Source organism: Triticum dicoccoides, chromosome 7A, assembly GCF_002162155.2.
Source record: "Triticum dicoccoides isolate Atlit2015 ecotype Zavitan chromosome 7A, WEW_v2.0, whole genome shotgun sequence".
NCBI classification, from domain to species: Eukaryota; Viridiplantae; Streptophyta; class Magnoliopsida; order Poales; family Poaceae; genus Triticum; species Triticum dicoccoides.
In genome coordinates, this window is record NC_041392.1 from 603,228,466 (window position 1) to 603,238,924 (window position 10,459).

The window sequence follows — 10,459 nt, forward strand, 5'->3', positions numbered from 1 at the left end:
CGACGGTCATCTCCAACACCCAAACTAGCGGATGTCCCTCTAGCTAGCATCTCCATCTCTGTATCTAACTATAGTTTCTCCGTCAACATTTCTTTCTCGCACGGAGTCTTGCTTCCTATCACCCACACTATATATGTCTCTCCATACATATGCATTTATAGGTTGGTCTCTTTTGCACAATCATTGCGCCTCACTCCCGCTGCTCGCCATAGATGCATGCTCCAGCTCACGCCACTGTCTCTTAAAGACAAAAACACATGCTCAATTGTCGGTACTTCTTCCATGCATTCTCACATGCATGCATATTGTCATACCGATCCATCTCTCCCATGTCGTTGATCTTATGACTTATGTCTTCTTTCTTTTATCTCGATCATGCGCGCGCGCACACACACACACATCCCACGTATACATGTATACCTCTCACACATGCACGTTCAAGGTCTCTATGTCTCGATACGTAGTTAATTACCCTCAATCCTAATGCCATATCGAATCGTTCTCCTCTTTTGTGCACATAACTTTCGCTTGGATGGGTAAAACACACACTCACACTTAACAATCTCCTTCTAGCTACCCCCCTCCCCCCCCCCCGCCTCTCACTCTTCCCCTATATCCCCGAAACCAATAAGACCATCCCTTAGTTTAATTGCCGCCTACATGCACCATCGATATATAGTAGTCTTCCTCGGTGTCTCTCGAACAAACACGTTCTCTCGAAGTCGACTCCTCTTGTGCATATAGGTCCTAATGCGTTTTTCGAGGCTAACTTTGACCAAACGTTAGAGCAATAATATATGACATGCAACTTACACAAAGCATACCTTCAATTTTGTATGTCAAAGGAGCTTCCAATAATATAATTTGCATAGTATACATCTCATGTTCTATTAATCTTGTCAATAGTCAAAGGCTGTCTTGAAAAACACATTAGGCCCTATATAGATGGAAGGAGGGAGTAGGTCCCATGCAAAAAATGAGAATAAAATTCAAACATCTGGGCATCGTAGCTCGGTCGATAACATTGAGAAACTTGGTTTTAAAATCATGAAACTTGGCATGGTGTCATGTCATGGTAGTACCATGCCGTGGTAAAAAAAATTGGCCGAATAGGAACAAATTTTGGTATAAGCTTCTTGCAAATCGGAGCTTCTCTCAAGAAGGCTCGTGGTTCTGGGAGGGAACGTGTCACCTTTGTGTGCATAATTCAAATTTGAAATATAAGCACATGTTCCAGTGCACCAAAGTTGGTTGAAAAATCACATGTGTGTCCTTGGGTAAATTTCTAGGTTCCATGCAAGAAATGGGAATGAAATTCAAAATTCTGGGCGTCGTGGTTGGGTTGGAAACATTGAGAAACTTAGTTTTTTTAATTCCTCTAAATCCAAAACGCGCATGAAAATAATGAAACTTGGCTTGGTGCCATGACATGGCACCAACATGCTGTGGTAAATTTGCAGTCCGATTTGCGAAGGCGCACACATTAACAATCAACAAAGTCATTTTGGAACAAGTGTTGTCACGTTACAATCGGAAACACAAGTATTATTGAAACCATGGGCGTTCTACTTACTAGTACCATTTACGTGCCGCCACGTGTCTCCTTTTTTATTAGCTAGGAGGTGACGTGCAGGGTAGCTATTTGAGTACGAGAGGCGTGCGATCAGACCCCTACACGTGCTTATCGGGAGGAGAGCCCTTTGACCTCCATCTGCCGTCCACCTCTCTCCCAAGGTCTCCATTAATGGCGCCCGAGCCTCTGTTTAATGGCGTGGCTATGTCTCACTCGACTGAGATTTAAGTGAGAAAAAAGAAAATCTAAAAGCACGGATTTTGATGTAAGATCCAATGGACCTATATAGCATTTATTGCGACTTATAGCAAGACTGATGAATATATAAGGATGATTAAAAAAAAATTGATCAAAGAAGGGCTTGCCCCTTCCGATTTTAATTACTGAAAACCACCACAATTCATAAGATGTTCAGCAGAACTCCTGCCTAACACGAAGGACTAAAAGCTACCAGATTGAAATCGCAACATCCCAAGAGGCCAACAAAGGCCAAACATCCACGCTAGAACCCAACATTTCACAACCGACGACACAATCCACATCCTAAACCGATTATTACATGAAAAGAAACCAGGAAACTAGTCTCCGCGGCGAGCTGCAATGAGCTCTTTCGCGTCCTCAAGACGCTGCTTGAGAACATCCATGGATTCCTCCACCAGCCTTTGGCGCTCGTTGCGGAGCATGTCATTCTCGTCCATAAGTTTCTTTAACAAGGCACTAGTCTCCTCCTGCAGGTCTGCACTTCGGACGATCTTCTCCCTCAGCGGGTCGCACTCGGCCCGGACCCTCTCATTGCCCTCCCTTAGTTGCCGGATGATGCCGGTAGCCTGTTCAAACGAGGCTATCATGTCATCCTGCAACCTCGCCGAGCCGGAGATCTGATCCATCTGGCTATGGACGATCGCATTCATGCGCCTGTAACAGTAGTCGCATGCCCGCGAGAAATTTTCCCAGGCCGACGCGGCGCGGCGGGACATCTCTACTACATTCGTGGCACGGCGGGACATCTCTGCTGCTTCCGCGGCGCGGCCAGACCAGTCTACTGCATCGACGGCGCGGCGGGACCTCCGTGCTGCTTCAGCGGCACGGCGGGACCTTTGTGCTGCTACTTCCGCGCGACCGGACATGTCAGTTGCTCTCGCAGCGAGGCGGGACATCTCTCGTGCTTCCGCTTCCATGCTCACCTCTCCCTGGTGGCAATCTCCCGACCTAGAACTCACACTGGCCATGGCAGACGCAAGGGAAGGATGCTGAATGACTTGTTTGTTTTTGTGGATGAGGAGTTGAGGAGGAATGTGCAGTCATCTTGGCATACTAGTATTTATAACTGAGTACTAATATGATCCTAAGTGGGAAACCGTTTAGGTTGTGATCGGTGTGAACAGGTTTGCAATTCAATATAGCTTGGAGTAATTTGGAATGTGACAAGACGCAAGCTCAAAATTTATTGACGGTTCTAGTTTCGAAGTGCGGCAGTATTCCCGGATGGAGTACTTCTTTTTCTACTCCCTCGTTTCCGGTTTTATAGGGCTTATCTACAAATTTTAGTTTTTCCATTTTATAAGGCTCAATTTGGTTGTCTCCAACACATGTTCAGATTCCAAGGCGCATTAAATCATTACATGCAAGTATTAAGAGAAAATTGACCAATGCATGTACTTTATGCATGCATGCATTGCAATTAATGCATTAAACCTATCTCTCGGGACTTCTCGCACGCACCATTGTGCCACCCACAAAAACTTGTACTTTGAGTTTAGTAGTATGTCATACAGGAAGAGAAGAGGTGCACGCACGCACTCGTCCTCTCACACACGCATCTATTTTTTCTCGAAAAGGAGGATGATGACCCCCGGCCTCTGCATCTGGGACTCACACACGCAAATTGTTGAAATATATCGAGTGCAGTGCTTTGATGTGTCGCGTCAACTCATACATCAACGAGAAGTTTGATTATCCTCTCCCTCGTGGACTTAACTGCACATGCCTTTGGACGTATGACAGGTTGGCCACACACCTGTAGGGCCCACCTGTCATACACGCAAAGGCAGGAGCGTCCCTCCCTCACCCATGAGCGTCATGGCTAGCAAGACTAGGAGAAGCTTTCGCTACACGCTCTCCCTCCCACACGCGGTGGACATGCAGCAGTTCAATCGGTGTCAGATGGCCAGAAGCATACTGTAGTACTCCTCTAGTGCAATAGTATTCCATCATTGTTCGACTTCCCAAAGAGGCGAAGAGCCAAGCGCAGCCTGGACGCTCGTGTGGCAGTTTCATGTGTATAGTAGCCTGGGATAGCGTGTATCGTGCCTGTAAGCTTAAAATCGTTGGGGTCGGCTCCATGTTATGTGGCCGTCTCGAAGTTTTTAAAAAAAAATTAAAATAATCTTCTACCCTACCCAAAAACTGCCGCGCGTACTGCCCGGGAAAAGCCCCGCCCTCAACTTTTAACTACGCGAAAACAGTTCGAGCTTGTTCCTTCTATATAAATACAACACTTACTGTATGTTTATTCACCCGTGGGGTTGTTCAATGAATGGAGGGGCAGGGAGCACAAATGAACAATACTATAGTACTACTAGTAGTAAGTAGGAGTCGTATAGTAGTCACCTTAAATAGAGAGTTTCTTTTCTTTAATGCCACATACACAAATTGAAACGCTTGTTGTGGAGAGAAAAAAGATAATGACTCCACTATATATGGACGCAGGGGCCTGAGCGCTTGCTTTACTAGGGTTGCTCTCTTCATTCTCTCATCCTCTCCAGATATAAACAAGACAGCGGTAGCGACATTTTCTCTCTGCTCACCGCTGGTCACAGATCCGGTCGGATCCCTTCGGCCGGTGTGTGTAGAGGACTAAAAGGTGCATCATTCATGCGGTCATCGCCGCCGAGGGAGGAAACCCACAGCTGCCGGAGGGGCCCGATCCTCTGCCCGTGTCGTTCTCTCCGACACATGGCCAGCTCGGGAGGTCCTCCGACCCTTCTTCCTCCCTACTGTATTGTCCGCAGATCCGACCTGCCGCCGCCGACATCCCGGTGACCCTTAGGTATAAGTTCTTTGAAAGCGGCCTTGCTCTACTGCCCCAGTTCCCCATGTGTCTGCATGTGCATCTTTTTCTACTCCCATCAGCTCTTCCAAAGCCACCTAAATTTTTAGTATTATTAGAGGTAAAGCTACTTCATGCATTCGAATCTAGGGCTTTGTTCAAACAATGAAGAAAGGGGGGGAAGTTGTAGCATGAATCTAGGACTTGATTCAAAGAGGAAATAATATGGTGAAAGTAGTAGAGACCGGATACCCAACCGGTCTCTTGGTTGAAAAGGGAAATAATGGGAAAACACAGTACAAACTGGATAAGGAACATATCTATTATTGGTTGAAAAAAGGATAGAAAGTGGCGGCTGGTGGACAAGTCAACAGAGTATGTCCAGGATTAGATTTGCTGCCATCACATAGTAAAAGGTCTCCAAGATTAGATTTGCTGCCCTCACATAGTAAAAGGTCTTAGGATTAGATTTTCTGCCCTCACATAGTAAAAGGTCTCCAGGATTAGATTTGATGCCCTCACATAGTAAAAGGTCTCCAGGATTAGATTTGCTGCCCTCATATAGTACAATGGCACTCCTGCTATTTTCCCAGTATGATAAGTAAGTTGCTCCTTTACGCTGCTGAGTGTCCTGGTGTCCCCATGGTCCCATGCCCTTAAACCAACTCTTTACCTGCTGTTGATTTACTGTGTCTGGTAAACAAGCAATGCCACCATTAAAGTAATCCCAAATTTGAGGAATCTCATTGTTGATCGTACTGCTTCTGGTAACATGAAGCATTGCTGACGTTTTAAAATTTCTATTGTCCTTGCGTGATTGCCATGAACATAATTAAGATGCTTCTTTTCATTTTGTATATGTTTCATATATTCTTATTGACCAGCAACTGTTTACTTTCTATCTTTTTGTGCAGATAGGGATATCCATTTCACCTTGTTGCTATTGTGACCTTTTGGTGAACTACAGAAAACACTTTTTTGGAATGAGTGTCTTTTGCAGTTCAACTAAAATGTCACGTGGGCAACATCTCTCAATTTTGGTGGAACTACACAAAATGGTGATTGGAGTTTCCAAAATCTCCGTCAAGTTCTGCTGGTAATCTCGTGCAACATTTTGTTAGCCTTTGCAAGATGGAGCCGTCACTGTCACCACAATGGCACTTTATTTTAGTGGAACTGCACAAAATGATAAGAAAATTATAGTTGCACCTTACATGAGTCGGACAGCCAACCTTAATATTCCTCAATTTTAGTGCAACTACTAAAGAAGAACCTGCCAGCTCACAAGAGCAAGTACTTCTTGCTAGCTGAATGATGCAATCTTTGCTTCATTTCAGGTCAACTGCAGAAAAAGGTGCATGAATTGAATCATGGAACTCCAGGCAAACCTCATCCAAGTAGAGATGGAGGTTGAGTTCAAGGAGGCTGCTATTAAAGAGAAATCATGCTCTCCCGTCTCCTTGTTTGTGCTGTGCAAACATGCTGTGCAAACAGGAATACTCAACTACAGATATTGTGACGGTCAATAGCATTCACCAAGTTCTTCGATTGTATGACATGGCTAGACAAGATGGATTTAATCCCGATATTCACTTTATCAAAAGGCTCTAATGGGTTGGTTCTGAATCTTGCAAGCTGGGAATCAGTGAGATGTGTAGGCATCTTTGTTGTACTTATTATTTGGATCTTATTTGTTGGTTCTGAATCTTGCAAGCTGGGAATCAATGAGATGTGTAGGCATCTTTGTTGTACTTATTATTTGGATCTCATTTGTTGGTTCTGAATCTTGCAAGCTGGGAAACACGGCATGATGATGCAGAGGACAACAACCATAACAAACAGTTCAAACTCGGTAGTATTATCTTTGTAAAAGTGCGCCAAATGTGATGATCGTGTGCGTCCTGAGAATAATAATTCTAATTGTTGTGCATGTTAATCCTGTGGCACTGATAGAACGAGCGAATGCATTGCTTGTTTTAAGTACAAATTTCTACTAATGCTAATTAAATTTAAGTAAAGTTCCACTAACTCCTGTTATTACAGTACCAATACAGACCCGCTCGTGAACCGACGTGTGGCCGAGGGTGCATCTTCTGTCGGGCGTGCAGCGGACGAGGGAGGGGTAGTAACTGTTGTCGCCTGTATACACTCAGCTTAATGTTGAATCCAGTTCCCCAAGAGCTGAAAAACGAAGTGTTGCCGCCGCCTACACACTCGTTCACTCGAAGAGACTCCAATGGCGATCCGAGGGGTGAGCCTGCTGGATATGGACTTCAGCAAGGAGTTCCCCTTTGAGTTCTCCATTCAGTCCTATGGCTGCACCAAGTTGAATGTGATGTACACCAACGATACGGACTCGGTGAAGCTATGCCTCGCCTCAGTCCTATGGCTGCACCAGGTTCTGGAGCATTCGCCCGTTTCATCGGCAGTGCCGACTGCACCTTCGCTACGGTGGAGAGAAGGAAGAACACGATGATTCGTCCATCTGGTGCAACAAGCTTGTCGACATCTAGAAGCAATACAAGATCATCAGCAACGGGCAGGAGAAGGACTCCGTGGTTGACCTCGCTGAGACCATCATCGACCCGTGATACGCCAACATGAAAGAAGATGACGTGAGCATGTGGGAGGTACCTCTGAATCTATCCTACATAACCTACGCGGCCAAGGGCGCATACGCATGCTATGACATGTACATGCAGATCTTGGACATGAGGGCGTGTCTGCTTCCCGTAACCGACGAGTACACGGACAGCTGCAGCGTCATGATCAAGCGTGCCAGGAAGGTCTAGATGTTGTACTTTATCTGTTTATAAGCACCTTTATTATGTGAGTGTTTCATGCATTAGCCTATGTGTCGTAATTATCTGTTTTGTCTGAAATATTTCTTTTAAGAACCCATTAACCTGATTGCTTTTTTAGTGGCAATTTGCTTATGTATGTAAACTAGTTCACTTGTCCGTAAAAAAACTAGTTCACTCGGCTGCCGTGCTTTGAATCTCCTTCCTCCCAACATATTCCCCTCCTCAGGTGGACCCAGCAGGTCCCTGAATTTTCTCCCACTTTCTTTTTCGATGTAAACTGAGTTTTCTCCCAGTACTTTGCCCTAGAACCAACTCAACTGTCCCACGTCTAGCCTAAAAAATAATAATACCCCACATACTATTAACTCATAAAATTTAAATGATATTTTATTTCGTAAGTTCAAAGTTCTTACAAAATAATAATAATAATTATTTATATATAACTTGGCAAGTTAACTCCTAGTGATTGCGTACATAAGCTTGCAAAGATTTTACTGACGTGCAATCATGTGTTTATGTTTTTATAACATTTCTCTGTCTAGCCCAACATGATATTTTCACCCAGCCCAGCAAATCCGCGGCTTTCGAGAAAAATGCAAATGGGATTTAAATGGGCTGCATAGATGCTACATCATTGTTTCACCCAGCCCACCAAATGGACTAAAAAACCAAATGGACTGACAGCTGGGTCCATGGCCACAGCCCAGTTTTTTTGTGATTTGCCAAGTAAGTCGCTTTGTCAGGCCTGTTGGGCTGCAAATCTTTCAAGACAAGGAGAGCTTTCATTCGGCTGGCCGAGAAAATGGACCATCAGTAATAAGAAATGGGTTGTACATTTTTAAAACACATCAAACCGGCAATTAGTTTCAAATATCTTTTTTTTCATTTCGAGATTTTAAATTACATTAATTTTTATGTGTGGAGAATTTGTTGGATTTTATATTGATATACATTTATTTTTAAAATCAGTTTGAATGTGAGTCGAAATTTCGGGATTAAAAACAGTTCGGACCGCACCAAAATATGCAAAATTTCATATAATTTTTAACCGTGGCCACGATATGGGTTGTAATGCTAACAAAAAGAATATGGGATCCAAAAAAACCTTAAGAATTAGCAAATGGGTTGTATGCTATTTTCCACAGATTTGAGGCTTTCCTGAAAAAAGGTTGACGCACAAGCAGTGACTGTTGGATGGCCATCCAACGGCCGTCGTGCTTCTTCAATCTCTGCTCTTCCTGCTCCAGCCGCTCAAATAGGCGCCGGCGGGACTGCCTGCTCCCTCCTCCCCGCGGCCGGCTCTGCTGCCGCGCAGGCCTCACCGCCCCACCGTACTCCCATCGCTGGCCTAGCCATCCCTCTACTCACCCACACCTGTTGTTATTCTCCGGCGACGGCAGATGAACCAGTGAACCCTCGTACAGTCGTACTCCCCTCCGCATGGGAAACAACTGCCGAGTCTTCCCTGCCTCCGTGTCGTTCCCTTCCTAGGCCTTGCTGTCGTCCACCGCCCTGGTGCTCTCGGCGCGGCTTGGTCAACGTGGTCAACGACCGACATGCATATGAAGTGGACTTTATGTGGAGAGGCCGACAGCTGGGTCCACGGCCGCACGCAAGGAAATGCCTCCTTATTACGCGCAAAATAATGATTCCTCCACCTGACATCAGGGAGCCACTGAAAGGGCCTCTGTATTTCGTGAAAAAAACATTACCGCCATTGACAGCTCGGACCCACCAGCTATATCTTCGCACGCAAGGAAGTGCCTCCTTATTACGCACAAAAAAATGAATACTCCCCCTATTAGCTGGGACCCAGTATAGTGGTAGGCTGACTTGTGGGCCTACTAAATTGACGGGGACGAAGGGCTTTGTCAACTTAGTCAATATGCACGATTCTAGCTCCAGTGACCGTACGATGTCCATCCAGCGGCCGTAGTGCTTCTTCAACCTTTGGTCTTCTTGCTCCAGCCGCCCAAACCAGCGCCGGTCATGCCTCGTGCTCCTGCCTCCCGTGGCCGGCTGCGATGCGGCGGAGGCCTCACCGCCCCCTACTACTCCCTCCGCTGGCCAGGCCATCCCTCTACTCACCCACAACCCATGTTATTCTGTGGCGACGGCAGCCTCACACCGCAGCGAACTAGTGAATCCTCGTACTCCTCTACGCGTGGGCATCCACTGCCGCGTCTTCCCCGGCTCCGTGTCGTCCCCTTCCTAGGCCTCGTCGTCGTCCACCGCCATGGTGCTCTCGGCGCGGCATGGTCAACGTGGTCAAGGAACGACTTCCATCGGACGTGGACTGTACGTGGAGAGGCTGACATCTGGGTCCATGGCCGCAGCAAGGAAGTGCCTCCTTATTACGTGCAAAATAATTATTCCTCCACCTGACAGCGGGACCCACCAGACGGGCCATCGTATTTCGTGAAAAAAACGTTTCCCCCTGACTGCTGGGATCCACCAGCTACATCTTCGCAGGCAAGGAAGTGCCTGACAGTCGGGACCCACCTGGTCGAATCGTACGTAGCATTGTCATTCTGGTCGCGAATGTATACGTACATACTGGTCGATGTAGAGACGTGCACGTGTCGTAGTAGAGGCGCGCACGTAGCATGTACACGTATGTACAGCGGCTAGGGTGCAAGAAAGAAAATATGGCCACGTATGTGTACATACGGGCGGGGTCTCGAACGCCTACTCATGCATACGTACGGGCAGGGCTCGTGTACATTGCTGGGTCGGAACGGAGAAACAACATCGTCGTCGTGTTCATGGGGAGGCAAAGAAATGCGTCGTGTTCATGGGGAGGAAACGAAATGCGTCATGTTCATCGGGAGGAAACAGAACGTGTGGGAGCCAACCGGCTGGGTCGGAACGGAATGCGTGGTCATGTTCATCGGGAGGGCTTGGATGGAATAGGCGATGGAAAAGAGGCCTGGCGTACCGCACAACGAAGGAAACAGACCTCCTACGTTTGGAACGGGGTCCTGTTGATCGGGAGGAGTCTGGTGTACCGCAAAACGGAGGAAACAGACCTCC